This window comes from Pseudophryne corroboree, chromosome 9 (assembly GCF_028390025.1).
Source record: "Pseudophryne corroboree isolate aPseCor3 chromosome 9, aPseCor3.hap2, whole genome shotgun sequence".
Taxonomy (NCBI): Eukaryota; Metazoa; Chordata; class Amphibia; order Anura; family Myobatrachidae; genus Pseudophryne; species Pseudophryne corroboree.
This window is the reverse complement of record NC_086452.1, coordinates 397,279,184-397,286,767: the sequence shown is the minus strand read 5'-3', so window position 1 is coordinate 397,286,767 and position 7,584 is coordinate 397,279,184. Positions and strand designations below refer to the sequence as shown.

The 7,584-nt window shown below is 38.5% G+C and overlaps 1 pseudogene; it reads right to left on the bottom strand.

Annotated features, from left to right (window-relative positions):
* Nucleotides 1–1,089: 1,089 nt before the first annotated feature.
* LOC134963899 (5S ribosomal RNA) lies at nucleotides 1,090–1,210 on the bottom strand (annotated as a pseudogene).
* Between the last annotated feature and the right edge of the window lie 6,374 nt (nucleotides 1,211–7,584).

Genomic DNA, 7,584 nt, shown 5'->3' with positions numbered 1-7,584 from the left:
TCACTAACTAAACCCCCATCATTTATTTATTGATGTTGTGAGGTCAAGTGAGCTTGCTATGGTGAGTGCTGAATTTTCTATTTGTATATATTTGGGTAGGTGGCCATGGGCTGCATGCACCCCACCCTATGAGTGGTGAGTGCAGACACTGCACCCCGCTTCTGGGGTGGCGAGTGCTGTGGTTTTCTATATTTCTTTATATATATATATATATATATATATATATAAACACATAGAATTGAGCGGCACTTTAACAAAGAACGGGTCCTCAGCCCATCATAAGTTAGCAAACTTATGATGGGCTGAGGACCCGTTCTTTGTTAAAGTCCTGAGAGTGCCGCTCAATTCTATGTGTTTATACAGTGGATAACTCTGCAAGAGAAGGCACCAGGTATTATATTCATTTATTTGAAAAGCAAAAGGATTGGAAACCGCACTGGTGTAGTAGGTGTATATGTGAAAATGATAAACTATCTGTAATTAGCTGATAATTAAATTCAAGGTTTAAATCCTCACTTTGGGAAGCAGACACATAAGGTAATACACTCCTTGTTTTTGTGTGTCGGAAAAACTGCCCATCAGCGGTGCTCCCACGAGTCAAATATACATTGTAAACACAAAAAAAAAAAAAAAAAAAAAAAAAAAAGAGAAGAAAGAAGACTCTTTTTGGGAAGCACTCATATACAGATAATATTGTATGACTGATTGTCACAATAACTGACTAAAATACAATACTTTAATAATTTTCGTTAATAAGTTAATTACTGAGGAGTTCAATGAGCGCCAATATTTGTCTGAATGGTGACATTGCGAAAATATAAAGAAAATGTTCGTAGCTTTTGAGGTACAAATACCTAATATAGGCCGAGATGGGTAACTCTGTGATTTTGTGAAACAAAAACACAAACACACCAACTATGGGACACCTTGTGGTCAAAAAATTGTTTGTTCAATGTATATATATATGACCATCATTTGAAAACTGCTGTATATCCCAACTGGGAATTGAATCCTAGCAGGTAGTTAAATCATAGGTCATGACCGATAGGCGAATCAGTGCTCTATTTTAGTGACAGAAGGGGTAGCAAATAATTGCAGTACCAGGGTGTTCCTTGGTGGTCTCCCATCCAAGTACTTAAACCGGCCCTCCACTGCTTGGCTTCCAAGATCAGATGAGATTGGGCATCTCCAGTGGGGTATGACCGCAGACCTTATGCTCACCCTAGTCACACTGTGTCCTAATTGGGCACAGGTAAGAGCCAATTTGCGATATTGTGTAGACCACAAGTGTCTAGGCAGCTGATGAAAAAGAATCAAAAGTTGTTTCTCAATAACACAAAATTATAACACAAAAATCAGGTACCCATCTAAATATTCACGGCAAAAGTAGTCGCAAGTACAAGTAGAAGAAACATCTATTCTGCACAGATAATTAAGAATATATAGAACGACTAATTCTAAATTATGCAGAGAGGGAGGCCTCCAAATTTGGACTCCAAAACCTCAAAATAGATGTATCCCACATGGATTATGCAGTAAGGTATATCATAAATGGTGATATTTCCAGCTCTAATGCCCCACCATGAATCACCTTTAGGCAGCGGGGAAACAACACTACAGAAAATGTGCCATATATATCATCAATTGGGTGTTTTTAAAAGAGCATGGATTTCTGCATAACACACAGAAAAAACATTTATGTGTTAGGTAGGTTCCCAAAATGGATGTATCACACACACACTATGGATTATGCAGTAAGATATATCTTTAAACAGTGATATCTCCGACTCTAATGCCTCACCATAAATCACCTTCAGGCAGCGGGGGAACAACACAACAGTAAATATGCCACATATATAGTCAATTGGGTGTTTTCAAAAGAGCATGGATTTCTGCATTACACACAGAAAAAAACATTTATGTGTTTGATAGGCTCCCAAAGATAGTTGATGCATCAACATCCGTGATTTTGGTAGCAAATATGCACTTGTTTACTTACTGTTGGTATTTTATCTGTTGCTCATACATATGCATATAATGAAATATTCTCTGTGCCCCGTGGGTATAGATTTATCATGCACAGAGAAACAAATGCTTATGTCAAGATATTACCTAATCCGTATGTGCAGTCATTTTGTTTTATCCTACTTGTGTAAACGAGATGTTAGGGGAAAACCTGGTGGATAGTGCTGGCCGCGTCTGCCCGCGTGTTTGCCCGCTGCTGTACTCCGGCCGCACTGTTCTTCCTGTTATGCTGGTTCCCGTAGCGACGAACTTTGCCGTGATCGGCTGGTAGCGGTCACGTGTGCGCACCACGTGACCGTGAGGTTGTGGCCTCTCTTCCTTCTTCCTGACGTACGTTTCGCAATATTGCTTGGTCACAGGGCGTCAGTGGATTCTGACCCTTGATTGTTCTTATAGCAGTAGTCCTGTTTGCTGATTGGTTCTCCACAGGGGATTGATAAGTATTCTGACCTGTCATATTGTTTATCGGTCAGTTGGTTCTCATTGGTAGATATGTCATGAGTGACGGTAGAGAGGACCAATCAGTGTTTATTCAGGGACGATCACAAGAATTAATTGTAAAAAAGAGCTGATAAGACTGGTTGGGTATAATACTGACATACGAAATAAGGGAATAGTACAAATTAAAACGTAAGGATATAAATATTAATATAAATGTGACTTTGGATAATCAATTTAATGAATTATTAAGATCTATTGTTTGGGTAAGTATACTGATTCTATGTACAGAAAATGAATATATTTTTAACTAGGGAAAAAGTAAATTTATTATATGTGTGTATATGTGATACACACACACAATTTGGATATTTAAAAACCATTTATTAATAGTGTGTGATAGTGACTGTTGTTAATAGACTATAGTGTATTATATAATGATGTGCAATAAATAAATTATTTATAATATTATATGAATATAAATATGATATAAGATTAATAAAATGATAATAATAATATTCCTATATAAAATAAAATAAAATAAATAAAGTTGATTGTGCTACATTGTTGTAAGGGCATTGTGATAAGTTGTTGATCGCATGGAGACCATGTATATATACATCCACTATTTCTTATGTATGTACATGTGCATGGAATATAGTGAAGCTATAATAATGTGAGCTCATGGTGCTAAATTATGTAACGATGAAGGATAGGGATTAGATTGTATGTGACGGAAAGATGGGGAGGAAAAAGTTAATTAAAGGGATAATATTGGAGATATATGGTCATAAATAATAAATTATTAGTGCACTAAAAAGACCGCAAATTAGTGTAGTGATATCTATTGATTGTGAAGCAAGTGATTGAATAAAAATATTGAAAACTTGGAGGGGGGGAGGGAGGGAGGGGGGGGAGGAAAGGGGGGGAAAAAAGGGAGGAAGGGGGGGGGAAGGGAAATAAAAGAAAAACAATTATTATGAAAGATGTCTGAACAGTCAGATTATTGTTTCAATTTAAAAAGACCCCATAGTTGATGTTTTCGTTCATACCAAAAGGGTGGATAGTTCCTAGTTTAAAAATCCATTCACATTCTTTCCTCAGTAGAGTGTCTGTCAAACTACCCCCACGGATTCCAAGTTTGATTTTTTCGAGTCCGAAGACCCTGAGTTCTTCCCATCTATTATCATGGTGTTGGTAAAAGTGGCGAGCTACTGTAGTAAGTGGTTTCATCCTTGTTTTGTCAGAGGTAGCATTGCGTATAGTCCCAATGTGTTCTAGGACACGTTGTTTCAGTGGGCGAGTGGTAATGCCCACATATTTTTTGTCACAGCTGCATTTGATGCAGTAGATGACACCCTCAGTTAGACAGTTCATATAATCTTTGATTTTAAATTCTGTCCCATACTTGTCCTTTACTTCCTTCACCGTTTCAATGTGTCTGCAAGCTTTGCATTTACCACAGGGGTATGTTCCTGTTGTAATGCTTTTCTTGGAGAGTGTTCTTTGAAAGTGGCTTTGTACCAATTGATCTTTCAAGTTTCTAGACCTCCGCCAGCTCATGGAGACACGTGAGCCGAGTTTTTCTGATAAATCTGGGTCAGCATGTAATACATGCCAATGTTTCTGTATTGCTGCACTTACCTCCTTCCATTCTTGGCAATAGTTGCCCACAAATCTAATGATGTTTGTATTGTGTGCTGTCTCTTTCTTCTTAAAAATGATGTTATCCCTCGAGGTAATTTGTGCATTCCGTGATGCTTTTTTTATTGAGGTATTACTGTATCCTCTTTCACGTAGTCGTTGGGCCAATTCTGTACTTTGTTTTTTGAAGTTATGATCATCTGAGCAATTCCTGCGAAGACGCAGAAATTCTCCTTTCGGTATGTTTTCTATGGTGGGATGAAAATGTGAACTCGTCTGATGCAGCAAGGTATTTGTCGCTGTTGTTTTACGATACAGGCTTGTAGCTATCATCCCCTCTGGGTCCTTATAAATCATTAGATCCAGAAATGGTAATTCCGTCTGACTGATGTTATGAGTTAGACGGAGATTGAGATTGTTGTTATTGAGACGCTCTATGAACTGATGTAATAGTTGTAGGTCCCCTTCCCATATCATGAAGATATCATCTATATATCTTGTCCACATAATGATATTGGATGTAAGATCATCATTGGTGTCTTTGAAAACGAATTCTCTCTCCCACCATCCTAAAAAGATGTTGGCATAAGTAGGCGCACAGGCCGCCCCCATGGCTGTGCCTCGCGTTTGGAGGTAAAATCTGTCATTAAAGACAAAGAAATTGTAGTGCAGTACAAAGTGCAACAGTTTGATCAAAAAGAAATGAAATTCCTCCCAGCCTTCGGCGTGTAAAAAGTATTCAACTGCTGCTATACCTTCCGTGTGGCCAATGGAGGTATAGAGTGCTTCTACGTCTAGTGATACTAGGTATTGATTGTCCTCCAGTTTTACATCATGCAGTTTCCTAAGTATATCTGCTGTGTCTTGTATGTATGAGGGGAGACCCAGCACGAGATGTCTAAGGTGCAAGTCCAAAAAGATGCTAGCTTTTTCCGTTAATCCTCCTATGCCCGATACTATCGGTCTTCCAGGTGGGTTAAGAATGTTCTTGTGGACTTTTGGCAGCATGTAGTAGGTAGGAATCTTTGGATTCTGTACTTGTAAGTATTCATATTCCTGTCTTGTAATCGTCCCTTGTTCTTGGGCCTGAGTAATGATCTTAGTATAGATCAATATGTAGTTGCCCAGGGGGTTCAGAAGTATCCTTTTGTAACAATCAGTGGATTCCAGTTGTCGTAATGCTTCTGTAGTGTAGTCCTTTTTAGGCCAAATCACAATGTTACCCCCTTTATCAGAGGGCTTTATTACGACATCCTGCCATGTTTGTATCTCCCTCATGGCCTGTCTTTCTTGATACGTCATATTCGATTGACGGGGATATTTCTTATTGGTATGGATTAAATCAAATTCCTTTGCCACCAATTTCTGAAATACCTGAACTTCCGGGCATATGTGTTCAGGTGGGAAATATGTAGATTTCTTCTTAATAGCAGGTCTAATAGGAGGTCTGTGATCCATATAGTTTGGCACATATTGGTCTTGTTCTAGTTCATGCAATGCAGCTAGTGCCTCTTCCTCCATCGCTTGAAGATCTAAGGTTGCGGACTCCTCTATCTCCGAGGTTATAAATTCCTCCGTATCGGAGGTTTCTCCCCTTGTTGTAATGGGAGTTGTTTTATTGCTATAAAGTTTTGTCAATAATAATTTCCTCCCGAATAGTTTCAAGTCTTTTTCCCATCTGAACCTTTCAAAGTGCCCCGTGGGAGAAAATGTCAGGCCTTTACTCAGTATGGATTTCTGTGAGTCTGTGAGTGAGTGCTCAGAAAGATTAATAATTTTGAGTTTGTTGTCATGTTGTTTATTTTCCCCAATGGTCAGCAGATTGGTGGTTGTCATCTCCTCTGGGTGTTTCGGGTCAGAGGGGGTGAGAAATCCCATTGTTGTTGTCCTCTTCTTCCTCTTCCGCCCCCTCCTCGTCTTCCTCCTCTTTGTCTTCCCCGTGTCCTCCCGGATCGGGGGTCCCCTAAAAAAGACGATGAAGTAGATGGGGAAGGATTGTATTGATTGATGCTTGCCTGTCCTCTGGAACTCTGATGTTTTTCGGGTATGTAGTCTACAGTGTCTTCTGTTCCTGATGTTTCTGCTTCTGAGGATGAATAGTCACCTGTATATTTAGCTGTATTTCTTTTCCAGGTGGCCCTTTGCCATTTGAAGACTCTTCCAGAAGCAAAATCCTTTTTATCTCTGGCGTACTTGGTTCGTTTCCGGTCAATAATGGACTGTTCGTATGCCTGTAATTCTTGTTTGTTATGCTCAAAACACTTCTGAAATTGTAAGTCTTTTTCCCAAGTTTCTAATTTCTTACCTAGTTCTTCCAGATCACGCTCGCATTCCTCCAATATCAGATTATTATGTTTCGTTAAAATGTTCATTAAATCACTAGAACATTTGAGGAGAGTATTTTCCCATTCCTTCTTTAGGTTCTCACTCGCTAAATCAAAGGCCGGAAAAATTCTTGGACGGAGGCCTCTAGGAGATATTTTGTTTTTAATGTAGTTTTCTAGGGTTGTAAGATCCCAAGTGGTCCGAATTTGTTTTCGTAACAATACATTTAGTTTATGAAAGTCAGTTTCCCAGCTGATATGGGGTTCATTATCAGTTATTTCGCTCGGGAAGATGTCGTCTAAATTATCCTTATTTTTACGTCTTGAACTCAGCTCTTGTTTGAGATTAAAACTCATATTATATGAGAGAACTCCGAAAAAAAGTGAAATTAAGGAACAGAGATTCCTAAAGGAGGAATATCCGTTACCTTTATATTACCGTGCAGGTATTTCCGAGAAGACTGGGAACCAGTCACAAATACAGGTATTTGAAAAGCAAAAGGATTGGAAACCGCACTGGTGTAGTAGGTGTATATGTGAAAATGATAAACTATCTGTAATTAGCTGATAATTAAATTCAAGGTTTAAATCCTCACTTTGGGAAGCAGACACATAAGGTAATACACTCCTTGTTTTTGTGTGTCGGAAAAACTGCCCATCAGCGGTGCTCCCACGAGTCAAATATACATTGTAAACACAAAAAAAAAAAAGAGAAGAAAGAAGACTCTTTTTGGGAAGCACTCATATACAGATAATATTGTATGACTGATTGTCACAATAACTGACTAAAATACAATACTTTAATAATTTTCGTTAATAAGTTAATTACTGAGGAGTTCAATGAGCGCCAATATTTGTCTGAATGGTGACATTGCGAAAATATAAAGAAAATGTTCGTAGCTTTTGAGGTACAAATACCTAATATAGGCCGAGATGGGTAACTCTGTGATTTTGTGAAACAAAAACACAAACACACCAACTATGGGACACCTTGTGGTCAAAAAATTGTTTGTTCAATGTATATATATATGACCATCATTTGAAAACTGCTGTATATCCCAACTGGGAATTGAATCCTAGCAGGTAGTTAAATCATAGGTCATGACCGATAGGCGAATCAGTGCTCTATTTTAGTGACAGAAGGGGTAGCAAA